This window comes from Aulonocara stuartgranti (assembly GCF_965226115.1).
Source record: "Aulonocara stuartgranti genome assembly, chromosome: 2".
Classification (NCBI taxonomy): Eukaryota; Metazoa; Chordata; class Actinopteri; order Cichliformes; family Cichlidae; genus Aulonocara; species Aulonocara stuartgranti.
In genome coordinates, this window is record NC_138940.1 from 6296081 (window position 1) to 6307818 (window position 11738).

Here is an 11738-nt window from a genome sequence, read left to right on the forward strand (position 1 = left end):
TTTCATGCTCAAGAAATCCGGATGATTTGAGCTTTGAGACGTGTCACATTACCCTGTGGGTAGCAGCCATCAGTACAGGGGTTTACTGTGGTCATAATGATATACAACAATATTCAGGTCAGCTGTGACACTTAAATGATGCTCAGTCTGTTCTAAAGAACCAAAATGTTGTTATCATTTCATTTTCAAATAACACTGACCCTACCATCCAAATAAAGAAATCACGATTCATCCAACCAGGCAGCGTGTTTCCAGTCTTCGATTTTCAGCCTCAGTTTCCTGTTATTAACTCAAAGGATTAGAACAAGCTTTGGTTTGGGGAGTCCTCATGAGATCAGAATCCAGAATAACTCGTCTGGCATAGATGTTTTGATTTAATTGTTGTAAAATCATGTGCATCAGTGGTGTGTGTCCTGCCATGAATCTTTATCACACCAATCTGCATGAATTATCAGAATGCTACCAGTCAAATTCTATGTAAGAAAAAGTAAAGTATAAGTGTCAGTGGGATGATTAATGGAAAGTGGAATGGCTCTCTTAGACTGGCTCTGGCGGAACTGAAAGCAGGCGCTATAACTGAACTTTAATGTTCTTCCACCAGGCCAAGGTGCTGTATTATCCAGCTGGTGTGACAGACCTCAAAACAATGAGCTGACATTCACCTCCCTTCTGAACCACTAATTGGCTATTAGGCCTAACTTGGTTTGAAGGGCCATAAACATTTCCCTCTCACATCACGTCTGACCTCTCATCCCCACACTGTCTTGCTCCTCTGGCAATAAGGGTAGTCAGTCATGCCGGTCAGTATATGCTATATAAGTCATTTGGGAATAAGTGGGAAAACCTGCTAAACATCAGGTGCCTTTTTGTTTTCCTGCTTCTCTGTGGCTCTTTGATTCATTAGCTGCTCGACAGAAAACCTTGATAACAGATGCATCGTTTAAGATGCTGCAGCAACATCAGTTGGGAAAATCTAATGCTTATTTGCATTTCAGAGGGTTTTTAACCAATTATTAGGTGTCCAGACATATTTTGCAGCATTATATTATTTATAATTTTGTGAAAATGACTTGCCGTTATATTTTTATTATTATTTTCCAAGCCAGCCATTTCAATATGCAAGGGTACAGATGTGTTTTCATGTGACAACTTAAAGTTGGTTGCAGTTATTGTCAGGTCCCATTTATTTCTAACCCACTTTTAACAAATGCATTTTCACATGATGCTTCACAGAAAACAAAGGTCACAGATAGAGATCCAAACATGAGAAAATCAAACACTGGACAGACAGTGATGGAGAGTCAGTACAATACTGTTTTCATGGTCGGATTCACTGAAAGCCCACATCTAAAACACCACAAAGTCACAGGTCAGAACATCAGACGACTCTTTCATGTTAGTCACTGCTTAGAGATAGAATTTGGTCCACACCAAGGGACTGTCCTGACTGTCACTGCTTCTTAGTAAAACTAGCCATATTAATCTGGAGCTCTTTCTGCACAACATAAAAATGGCATTAGTTCTGCTACTATTTCTGTTTCCCTCCACGGACAAGCAACACCACTGCAGCCAGGTTTAATTACAGGCTTATTATCTGAGTGGTCCTTTGAGCTTCAAAGTGGTATGCTGGTACAAATAGATGTATGTGAGCTAATGAGTAAAATTATGAATGACTTCACATAAAAGATACCTGAGATATAGATGGATAGATAAACATTAGGTCATAGTGAAAAGAAAGGGCATCCAGTACCATTTCTAAGGTTTTACACATCAGGACATAATAAAAAAAACAACAACTAACTGTTAGCAAGTCTTAAACTTGGGTAATTGTAACCAGAGATTTACAATAATATTGCATATTACATCATTGACAAAAACTAAGCAAACTGCCTGAAGTGATATGTGAAAAATTAAGTACACCTCATTGTTCACTATCTTGTAGATCCATCTTTAGCAGCGATGACTTAAATAGAAGTGAAGTAACTTTGTATAATCATTTTCTGTATGACTATATCAGTCTCTCATATGATTGTGGAGAGACTTCGGCTCCCTTTTCTGTACAACATTGCAGATATTCATGTTTGCAGTTCTCTTAAGGTCCTCCCACGGCATTTCAGCCAGGTTCAAGTCTGGACTATTGCGACACCTTGATTTTTTTCATTTTTAAGTCATTCTGTTGTAGATATTCTGCTGTGCTTGAGATCATTGTCCTGTTTCATGCTGTGGTCATGCTTTATCTGTGAGAAAAAAGGCCTCACATTTAACTAGAATTGGTATTTAGTGGAATTTATGGTTGAGTCAGTGACTGCAACATCCCCAGGTTCTGTGATGGCAAATCCCCCCTTGTAGAAATCTTGTGGTTTGTTCAGGCTCAGCTTTACAAAGCCAAGTCATGCTGCCACGTTCTTCTGGGAGATGACAGACTTTTTCCACGCTATCCTTCCAAACAAACTATATTTGTTCAGTCTTTCTGTAATTGCACTATCAAGAACTTTAGCATTTAACAAGCTAACTAAGGTCTGTAGAGTCTGAGGTGGAGTTCTTGTGTTTATTGCAGTTTCTTTAAGGGTTGCATAGTATGACCTACAGATGAAATTAGTGAGATGTCTACTCTTAGGAAGGCTGGCAACTGAGTTGAATGTTATCCACCTGTGAATAATATTTCTCACTGCACAATGATGGATTTGAAATTGTTTGGAAATGGCCTTGTAACCCTTCCCAGATTGATGGATAGCAACAATTGCTTCTCTGAGATCATTGCTGATGTCTTTCCTCCTTGGCGTTGTGTTAAGGTACACCTGAATGCTCCAGACCAGCAAACTGCCATAACTTCTGCTTTTATACAGCTGGTCACACTTTCTGAAGATCAGTTATTCAAGTGCATTTGATTATCAGCCCCAGACTACTAGATTTCCTTAAAATTCATATGAAATCAGTAAAGGTTCCTTTACATCATCTGAGGTTGTGCTTACTGAATTTTAAGACCTAATAAGGATCATATTATTTTATGTCCTGATGTATAAATCCATGGAAGTAGAAGACTCTGTACTTTGTTTTTGTTATGACTTTGCTTTGATCTCCACCCCATTTTGGTGATACTTCTGTATTAACCTTCTCTGAAAATGCAAAACTGCAGCACATTCATACAAATTAGCTAGTACAGAAAGCTTGTGATAGCTCTGTTTAAGTGATATGAAACCCAGTTGAAAGCACGCACTGTAAAGTCAATACAAATGATCACATTTGTGTTAATGATGGAACAGAAGCAAATCTAGGTGTAGCTTAATTTCTGCAAAACTCATTTAAACTCTAATGTCATTTAAAATACTTTGCATAATCAATATTCAACATGTAATCAAGTAAGGGTGAGGTGGAGCTGAAACTGCCTCCAAACCAAATTCTCATTATGCACCAATTTTATACTTCAAAAGCTTCTCACACAGATGGTCAATAATTCATCATTAACAGCATGAGGTGACGGAGCACATCTGAATTTCATAAACTGTTCAAATTTATGTAATGCACATAAATTAAAAAAAAAGAGAAAGCACCGAGTCATTGCACAATAGATGGAGTAAAAGTTTGCTTAAAAGGTCAGAGATATGCAGCTGGTTTGGTATGCACAGTGAGCTGAATGCCGAAAGAATATTCTGAAGCAATATACCTGAAAATCATTGTGTATGGTCTGCTGAACACCTTACCCTCTCTGCTGGCAGTTTAACCAGTCAATATACTCTGTGCATCAGCATGTGCATACATTCTTCTACCGCAGTTAGATTTTGTTCCTGCAATCATCCTGAGAGAGATTTCTACAAAACCCAGTTTTGCAGAAAGCCTTGAATGCTTACGACATGTGGGCAGACTATTAAGAAAACCATTTTTCACATCTCTTCCTTTGATTAGACTGGCATTCGCAATCCTCTCTTTGCAGTAAGCAGCAGTCAGTGTTGTGTACAGCGGTATGCTGGTGAGGCAGCACCACAGCGGGGGAGGCAAGCAGGATAAACAAACCAGTCAGAAAAAAAACAAAAAATCTTTGGCCAGCCTGGAGGCATCAACAGAAGGGAGGATGAAGTCTAAACTATACTCCATCTTAAGCAACATCTCCCACCTCCTCTGTGGTGGGCTGAGAGCTACAGACCATCTCCAGCCTCTACCAGAGCATCACACAGTGCTTAGACAGCGTGCTGCAACTGATCTTGTATAACAGCAAACTCCTACTATCTCCTACAGTGGTTACCATCAAAAAGACTACATGCAGTCTCAGCCTGTAAGCAAAGAGCAAACTCAGCTCAATTGATTTACAACAGAAACAAAATGTCAACAGAAAGAAATCAAGAAAGAAATTGCTTGTCATTTGAGAATTATGCCAGTTCAGTTTCTTGCCAGTAGTTGGATGAGCGCATTAAATTCTTAGATATGTAAGTATAATAAACATAAAGATACAGCAAGCAGCTGTTTGGCTTAGCTTAGCAAAGACTCAAAACTGGCAATCAGCAAGCCTGGCTTTAGCAAATGGTAACACAATCACCCTGTAAGCTTTTCCCAGCACTTCATAAGCATGTCAATTTAATACCAGAGTGTATATGATGTTTATTTAATACAGAAAAACATTATATCGGGTACCCTTTTCAAAGTCTTCTTAGCTCTGCTTAATGTCTTGTCTTGGTGTGTTTTTCACATTGAAATCTTTTTGACTGAATGAAGTTTGTTTCTCTAAGGCACAGAAGAATGAGGGTCACGAATTCTGACAATTATGAACAACTGTGACTCTAGCATGGCCAGAGACATATGCAGCATCTAAATATAGTCAGGCACTTGGTTTATAAAGTGCTGCAGAAAAATATTTTCTCCTTTCCTGATTTCTGATTTTTTTTTTTTTTTTTTGCTTATTTGAAACACTTGCATGTTTCAAGTCATCAATCCTCAAGTCATAAGTCAACAATTTTTAATATTAGACAAAGATAACATGAGTAATAACAAAATGAAGTTTTTAAATAACTGAACTGAAATACTGAACTGCAGTCAAGTGTTTGTAAGGAGGAATTTTATCTCAGGTTGAAAGTATCTTAAAATTTTTTTTTTTGCATTGGGACCAGTAGATTTCATAATCATATCAAAAAGGCATTTTGTATTTGCCTAATTTAAGTTTTTTTTAATGATGTAAAACATTTACATTTGACAAATATGCAGAAAACAGGAATTGGGAAAATTATTTTTTGCAGCACTGCATATTGCCTCTTGATAGATGTAAAGCAGATGTCTCTGCTTTGAAAAGGGCTCGAATACAAATCGAAGACATTTTTCCCAGCACACACCACTGTGTATGCGTGTGAACAGGAAGTATAACATTGCCATGGATACAGTGATTTACAACACAAACCTGTTTTGTTTCCTTAATTCATTACATTACATTAATAAACGTGTTGTTGCCAAATTTGCTGTGTGTTAAGATATACTTATAATTTGCTCTCACACTAAAAACATCAACAAAAAAATGTTTCTCTTGCAAGTTTTAATGTATTGGAATTCTACTCTATTCATAGCTGATCATAATTCTGAGTTTTTACTGTAACCTGCATGTTTAAAGATAAAAGAACCAGACAGAGAAATCTCACTGAAACTCTGAAAATGATACTTAATTTCCCCAAATAATGAGTATAATAATGATCAATTGAAAACAATAACTTACCTTACATATAATAATAATTTCAAGACAATCTAAATGTTTGTCCAAACTTAACACACCCAGATGGAGATCATTACTAATGTGCTTTACTTTAGGCAAAAATCTTGACATTTAAGTCTCACTTCATGTAGATGTCCAAATCCCGATCAATAAAGTGCTACCTTAAAATAAACAAAACAAAACAAAATAAAAACCCCAAAATACTTCCTCTATATTTTACAGAAACATATTTATTGTCCTGTAGGACCACCAAGAGGCACTCTAGGAGTCGAGTGCAGTGCATATTTCTGTTGGTAGCAAAGATCCACTTTTATCCCAGTGAATGAGAGGGGATGTTTCCCTGCACCTTCTGGTACAGGACTGGGGCCTGACTTTTATTTGAGCATATGTGCTGAATGACAGCTCAGAGTAACTACTCTGTTCAGCTGGGTGGGGTGCTGCTGGATGCTGCATCTCATGACTCCATTGTCCACTGGGAGACCTCATTTCTCATGTGGACAATGACATTGAGATCAGAGGACTTGTGACTGTAAAGAAAGGCCTGCCTGATTTGTCCCTAATCATTAACCAGGTTAATGATTAGGGACAAGTTTCCTATCTGTTGGACATGGGGTGAGGTGTTGAAAGAAGCCAGCTGTAGTAGCTTGGGAATCAGCAAGGATGCTGTTAGGCGCCTTCTGCATAAGCTGTTCCAAGCATGTCCTACTGAGAGGAGGCCTCAGGGTAGACCCAGGACACGCTGGACAGATAAAATGGAGGAGGTGGCTGAGGAAAGAGATTTTACTTAACTCTTAAATAAAATCATAATTTTGCATATATTAGCTTTAATTTGTATCATATTTGCTACATTTGCCTTTTTTGTAATTTATTTTTTATCTGGTACTGGGATTCAGACTGATGATGTAGAAGTCTCAAAAAATTATTTATAAAATCTGATACATTTGGATTTAAAGGGTTAATTTTGGAGAGGGACATTTTCTGTTATTGACCTTTATTTTATTTTTCTACTTTAGTTTCAGTGTACTACGACAACTTTGAAGCATGCTCAGTACGTTCCTTACTTAAAAGGAAAATCTAAAGGTAACTTTGGTTGTTACCTCGTGCCTCCTGCTTCACTGCACACCTGATGAAAAATCAGGAGCACCTGTTTCCCCATCACCTGACCCATGCACCTCCACCAGATTCCACCCCATGCTTTAGTAACACTGTGTGAAGCAAGAGTGGCTGTTTTATGTTAGGCCTCAAAAGCAAAGTAAAGTTCAGCAAAGTTCAGCTACAGTCAGGATTGTGAGCTATTTCCCTGGCTTCAACATAGAACCAGCAAACAAACATGTGGTGTAAACAAGAACCTTAACTATCTGTTACTGGTTACTGCTAAACCTGTTATCTTAAAGAGACACCAAGAGGTTTAACTGCACATGAGCTATCAGTCCAGCTGTGAAGTTCCTCTTCAAAGGTGCACTGAAACCTGAAAGCTGAGGTTACCTGTCTTACCGTTCTCACCTTTTGACCAAACTTTGTCACCTCAGACACCAGGGACTGCTGCACTTTTCAGCAAGGTAAGTAATCCAGCTACTTTTCTTCATTTGTGTTGCTTCCTGTCTTGGTTTTGTTTATTTGTGCACTGTTTAATCTCCTGCTGACACAGCTGACTGGCTGTTTCTTTACTTTTCGGGTCACCTTTTGTTTTTGTCTTCCGTCAGCTCCTAATTTCTGTTTGGATGCTGCTGCTTTTGCCATTTGTGCTTGTTTGCACTGGTATTAATTATGAAGGAGCCTATTTTGTTGTGGCAACGCTTGTTGTTTGTTAGTGGTTGGCAGATGCATTGTGATTGTTTACATAGTGGAAATATGACTAGTCAAATATTATCAACAGAACTGCCTTAGCACATTTCCTGTAGACAACTGCCATTGTTTTGGGGCTTGGATTTCATTGCAAGATTAGGTCTTTTGTAAAGGGCTATTATTGGAATTTGTGTTGGCTTTTAGAATGACAATGGCTGCATACAGCAATTCAGATAATTACTTTCATGCCTTCCTGAAAATCCCCAAATACCATCTGTCAAGTCATAGCATAGGAACCCATGTTAATATTTTCACCACACTGTTTATATTTAGCATACTATTAAAGGGAAAGAAATAGCTCAAAGGACATTGACAGAATGCTGTACTGTTCAGCATATCATAATTACATCTAAAAGACAGAGCGGCTGCGTTCTCAGTGCTGCCACATTAAACTGTACCACATTTTAAAGGTCATTTGTTCATTATGTTACATACAATTCAAGCTGTAGATATGCGATTCACTGTATGTGATTATCTTTATTTATCTTAACTATTATATACTTAAAACTCAAGTGGTCTTCTTGGTTTATATAGGAAACTACTTCTTTTGTTTTTTTGCTTTATTAAGCTGTACCTACTTGTAGTTAGTGTTTAGATAATATTAGACTCTGTAGGCTGGAAAATGTATTATTGCCATTGTCAAGATCAAAGATCAACTCTGAGTGTATTTTACTTTTGTATAAGATGACTTTTTCTGGTCTCAAAATGAGCTGTGGCAGGCACATACCCACTATCACCCTAGATTAAGGCAAAGTATCTTTGCTACCTTATTTAACAGAAGCCTATGCATATTCCTGTTATTATTGGGCATTTGAACAAACATCTATTTGAGATCCGAGTAGAAGGGTAGAGACTCTTTGGCGTGTAATCAATTTTCCGGTCTAAATAAAATGTGAGTTGGCTACCGGTTGGCAACCCTCTGATAACCACTAATTGCTAGAGAAATATGTGTATATACTGACTGCTTCCCTGGAAGTTGCTGGATGTGCTGTGAAATTGTTTTCCAAAGCCCCATGCATGCAGGTCTTGCAACTGGTCAGCAACACCAGTTGCTAGCGAAAAGCGCATATTCTGTGACTAGCTGACAAGTGATTCCTGGGGGTGAGGTTGCTACCAGTCGCTAGTGTGAAATTAGTCGCAAAGAAGTATATTGTGCTGCATTGAAAACCACCTTGCTTTCCTAATCTGAAAAAAAAAAAAAAATTAATAGATACACCAAGAATTGAACTGAAGATAGACAAAATGAAAAGTAAAGAAATGCATCTGTTATTCAAAACATTTATTTGCACTATTCTCATTCCATCTCAGGCTGAGTCATCAGGCTATGGATCCCTGGCAGTGCCGGAGTTTTTTTCCAGTTAAGAGGGAGTTTGCTCATAGGGACACCTATGCACTTTAGCAGTTTCTCAGATCTTAATGCGTCTGTGTTTTTGGCAGTATAATATTAGATATATTATGATGGCAGAATGATAATAAATTATAATAAATACATAGGTTTATTCAGAGTAGTTTACTTATAATAGACATATCATGTCTACATCTTTGATATTAGTAAAGACGGTCACTTATATATCCTATGTTTAGATCCTCCTGCAAGTTGATTATACTTCTTTTCCCATCTACTCTGTTTTTCTTGTACACACTTGAAACTTAGTCACTGGGCTCTGTGTTGGGGGCTGCACTTTTTACATTTCCTGTTCCTCCAGCAACACTGTAAAAATGTTGGAGTAATTTCTGACCAGGAAATGTTCTTCAGTGCACAAATTAAACAGCTTCATAGGACTGTTTTCTTTCATATGCTCAGTATCTCTAAAATTGGAAACATCATGTTTCACAGTGATGCTGAAAATATAATCCATGCATTCATTGGATTCCATTGCATTCTAGTTTGGACTGTTGTCATTCGTTACCAGGTTATTCTAAAAGTTCCCTGAAAAACCTTCAGATAATCCAGAATGCTGCAGAGAGGGCGCTAACGAGGATGAGAAAGACAGCTTATACTTCCCTTTTTTTACTGGCTACCTGTTAAATCAAGAATTTAATTTGAAATTGTTTACTCACAAAGTTTTGAATAATCCGGGCCCTATTTCAGGAAGCCGGTTTAGAAAACCCCGAGTGAAAAACGATACTCACGGTTGAGTAACCCCGAACTGTCCAACTCGGAATATTCGGTTTCAGAAAGGCTGATAACAATTAGTTCAATCAACGCGGAGTTGCTACAACCCCAAGTCAAGCGCGCGCACGAGGATACATAAAGCCCCGATTAGTGGAGCACAGATTAAGCAAGTCACCATGGAGACGGAGGGAAAGAAGGCGCGGTCGACGTATTTCACAGCGCTTGAGGCGGAAATTCTGATGGCAGCATATGCCGACAGCATGCACATCATGCAGAAAAAAAGTGACACAGCCGCAGCTGCAAAGGAAAGGGAGCATGCATGGCAAAACATAACCGACAGAGTTAATGCGTGAGTGTTAATCTAAACATTGATCTAGGGATCACCACCCATTTAACACATCATCTCAGTATATGTCGTTTCATTGCCTATGTCATACATTTTATGTTGTGATGTGATGTGAGCGCAGGTGCAACCCAACAGGCCCCAAACGTACCTGGCAGCAAGTAAAAATGAAGTATAAAAACATAGTCCAAACAGGTAAGGTGCAATTGTATTATGAGCCATAGTGCTTGGTCTGTGTGTCCTATGTAAATCAATTGCAGTTAGAGGCTACAGTAATATACCTCCTGTAAGCACATATTGAAATTATCTGAGCACATCACAAGTACACATTTGCCTACTCTGTATGCCCAAATGTGTGCCGTCACAGCCAACAGAAAAAAAGCGGAGGCCCGACAAACAGGTGGGGGTCCTCCACCACCACTCACAGAGGCTGAGCAGTTGGCCCTCAGCCAAAACAGTGGGCGCCCTGTGGCTGAAGGCATCTCTGCGGGGACATCCTCTGTGGCAATAACCCCACAAGACACAAGTGCCTACATAAGGGGTAAATCCAAAACAATACATGGCGTGCATACATCCATTCTGCACAGTCACCTTGACCAAAATGAACTATGTCGTAGTGAAGTTATTGTCCTACTGTCAGAGAATGACAGTTATCAAACAGTCAGGTGAATAAACAACACTGAGACACTTGGAAACTGTTAACGTGCTGCACGGGTGAGGGCCCAGGGAGAGACTCACACACACCGAGCTGCAGTGGTACGTCTTTATGAAGAGCATAGCAGTGTCCTTTAATTTTGCATACGTGTGTGTGTGTGTGTGTTAACCTCTCACAGGGTGAGCTCCCTGTTCCCAGAGACGGAGCGAGTAGTACATTTCGTACTTTTCCCAATAAGAGTAACATATGAACATATACCTTAATGCAACATAAAGCTCATAAAAGCGTTTCCACCCTGACACCTACTGATTTTGCCTTCCCTCAGTGTCGGTTGTCTCTGAGAGCATACTGACAATGAGGTGTATGGTGATTGGTATGTCTGGTAATTGCCATTTGCGCCCACATAAGTCATGAGTGACCTGTATGAACCCCATATACTTCCAGTTGATGGTGATGGTGTACTGCATCTGGTGCAGCCCCCTGTTGAGCCAGACGGACATGCAGTCGTGAGTACTCGTAATACTCCACAGACTACATGTGTCAACAGTAGAACAGCAATGTTGTTAAATGTCTCCACCACAGGCATATGATGACGAAACAGTGACAGCTGCTACAGAGGAGGCCGCAACAGAGCCACACTATGAGGTATACAGCGTACAGTGGAAAATATAACAACTGACTACAATGTGGTACTATGATGACACCATGGACTTACTATGTCCCTGGTAGAGTGATGCTGGAAATGAAGAGGAAGAGGGTCCAGCCACTCCTACAACAAACCTTACCACAGTGGGTTGTCCAGCACTGATTTACAACCAACCTAAGTAGGCATGTACTATGGATGCCAATGCTATGTCCTTTGTTGCAATAGCTCCCTGTAAAGCAGCTGTATAAGACATATCTGGCCAGGAAGATACAGAAGTGCGACATGGAAATGGTGCACCTCCAGCTGCAGATCCAAAAGTCGAAGCTGGAGATTGTACTGCTGGAACAACAGTTAAGGGTGGGTGGAGTGATCATAGATGGACGAATCATGTCAGTGTTTGTACAACATACTAATATACGCATTTATACTTTGTGTACAGGACAT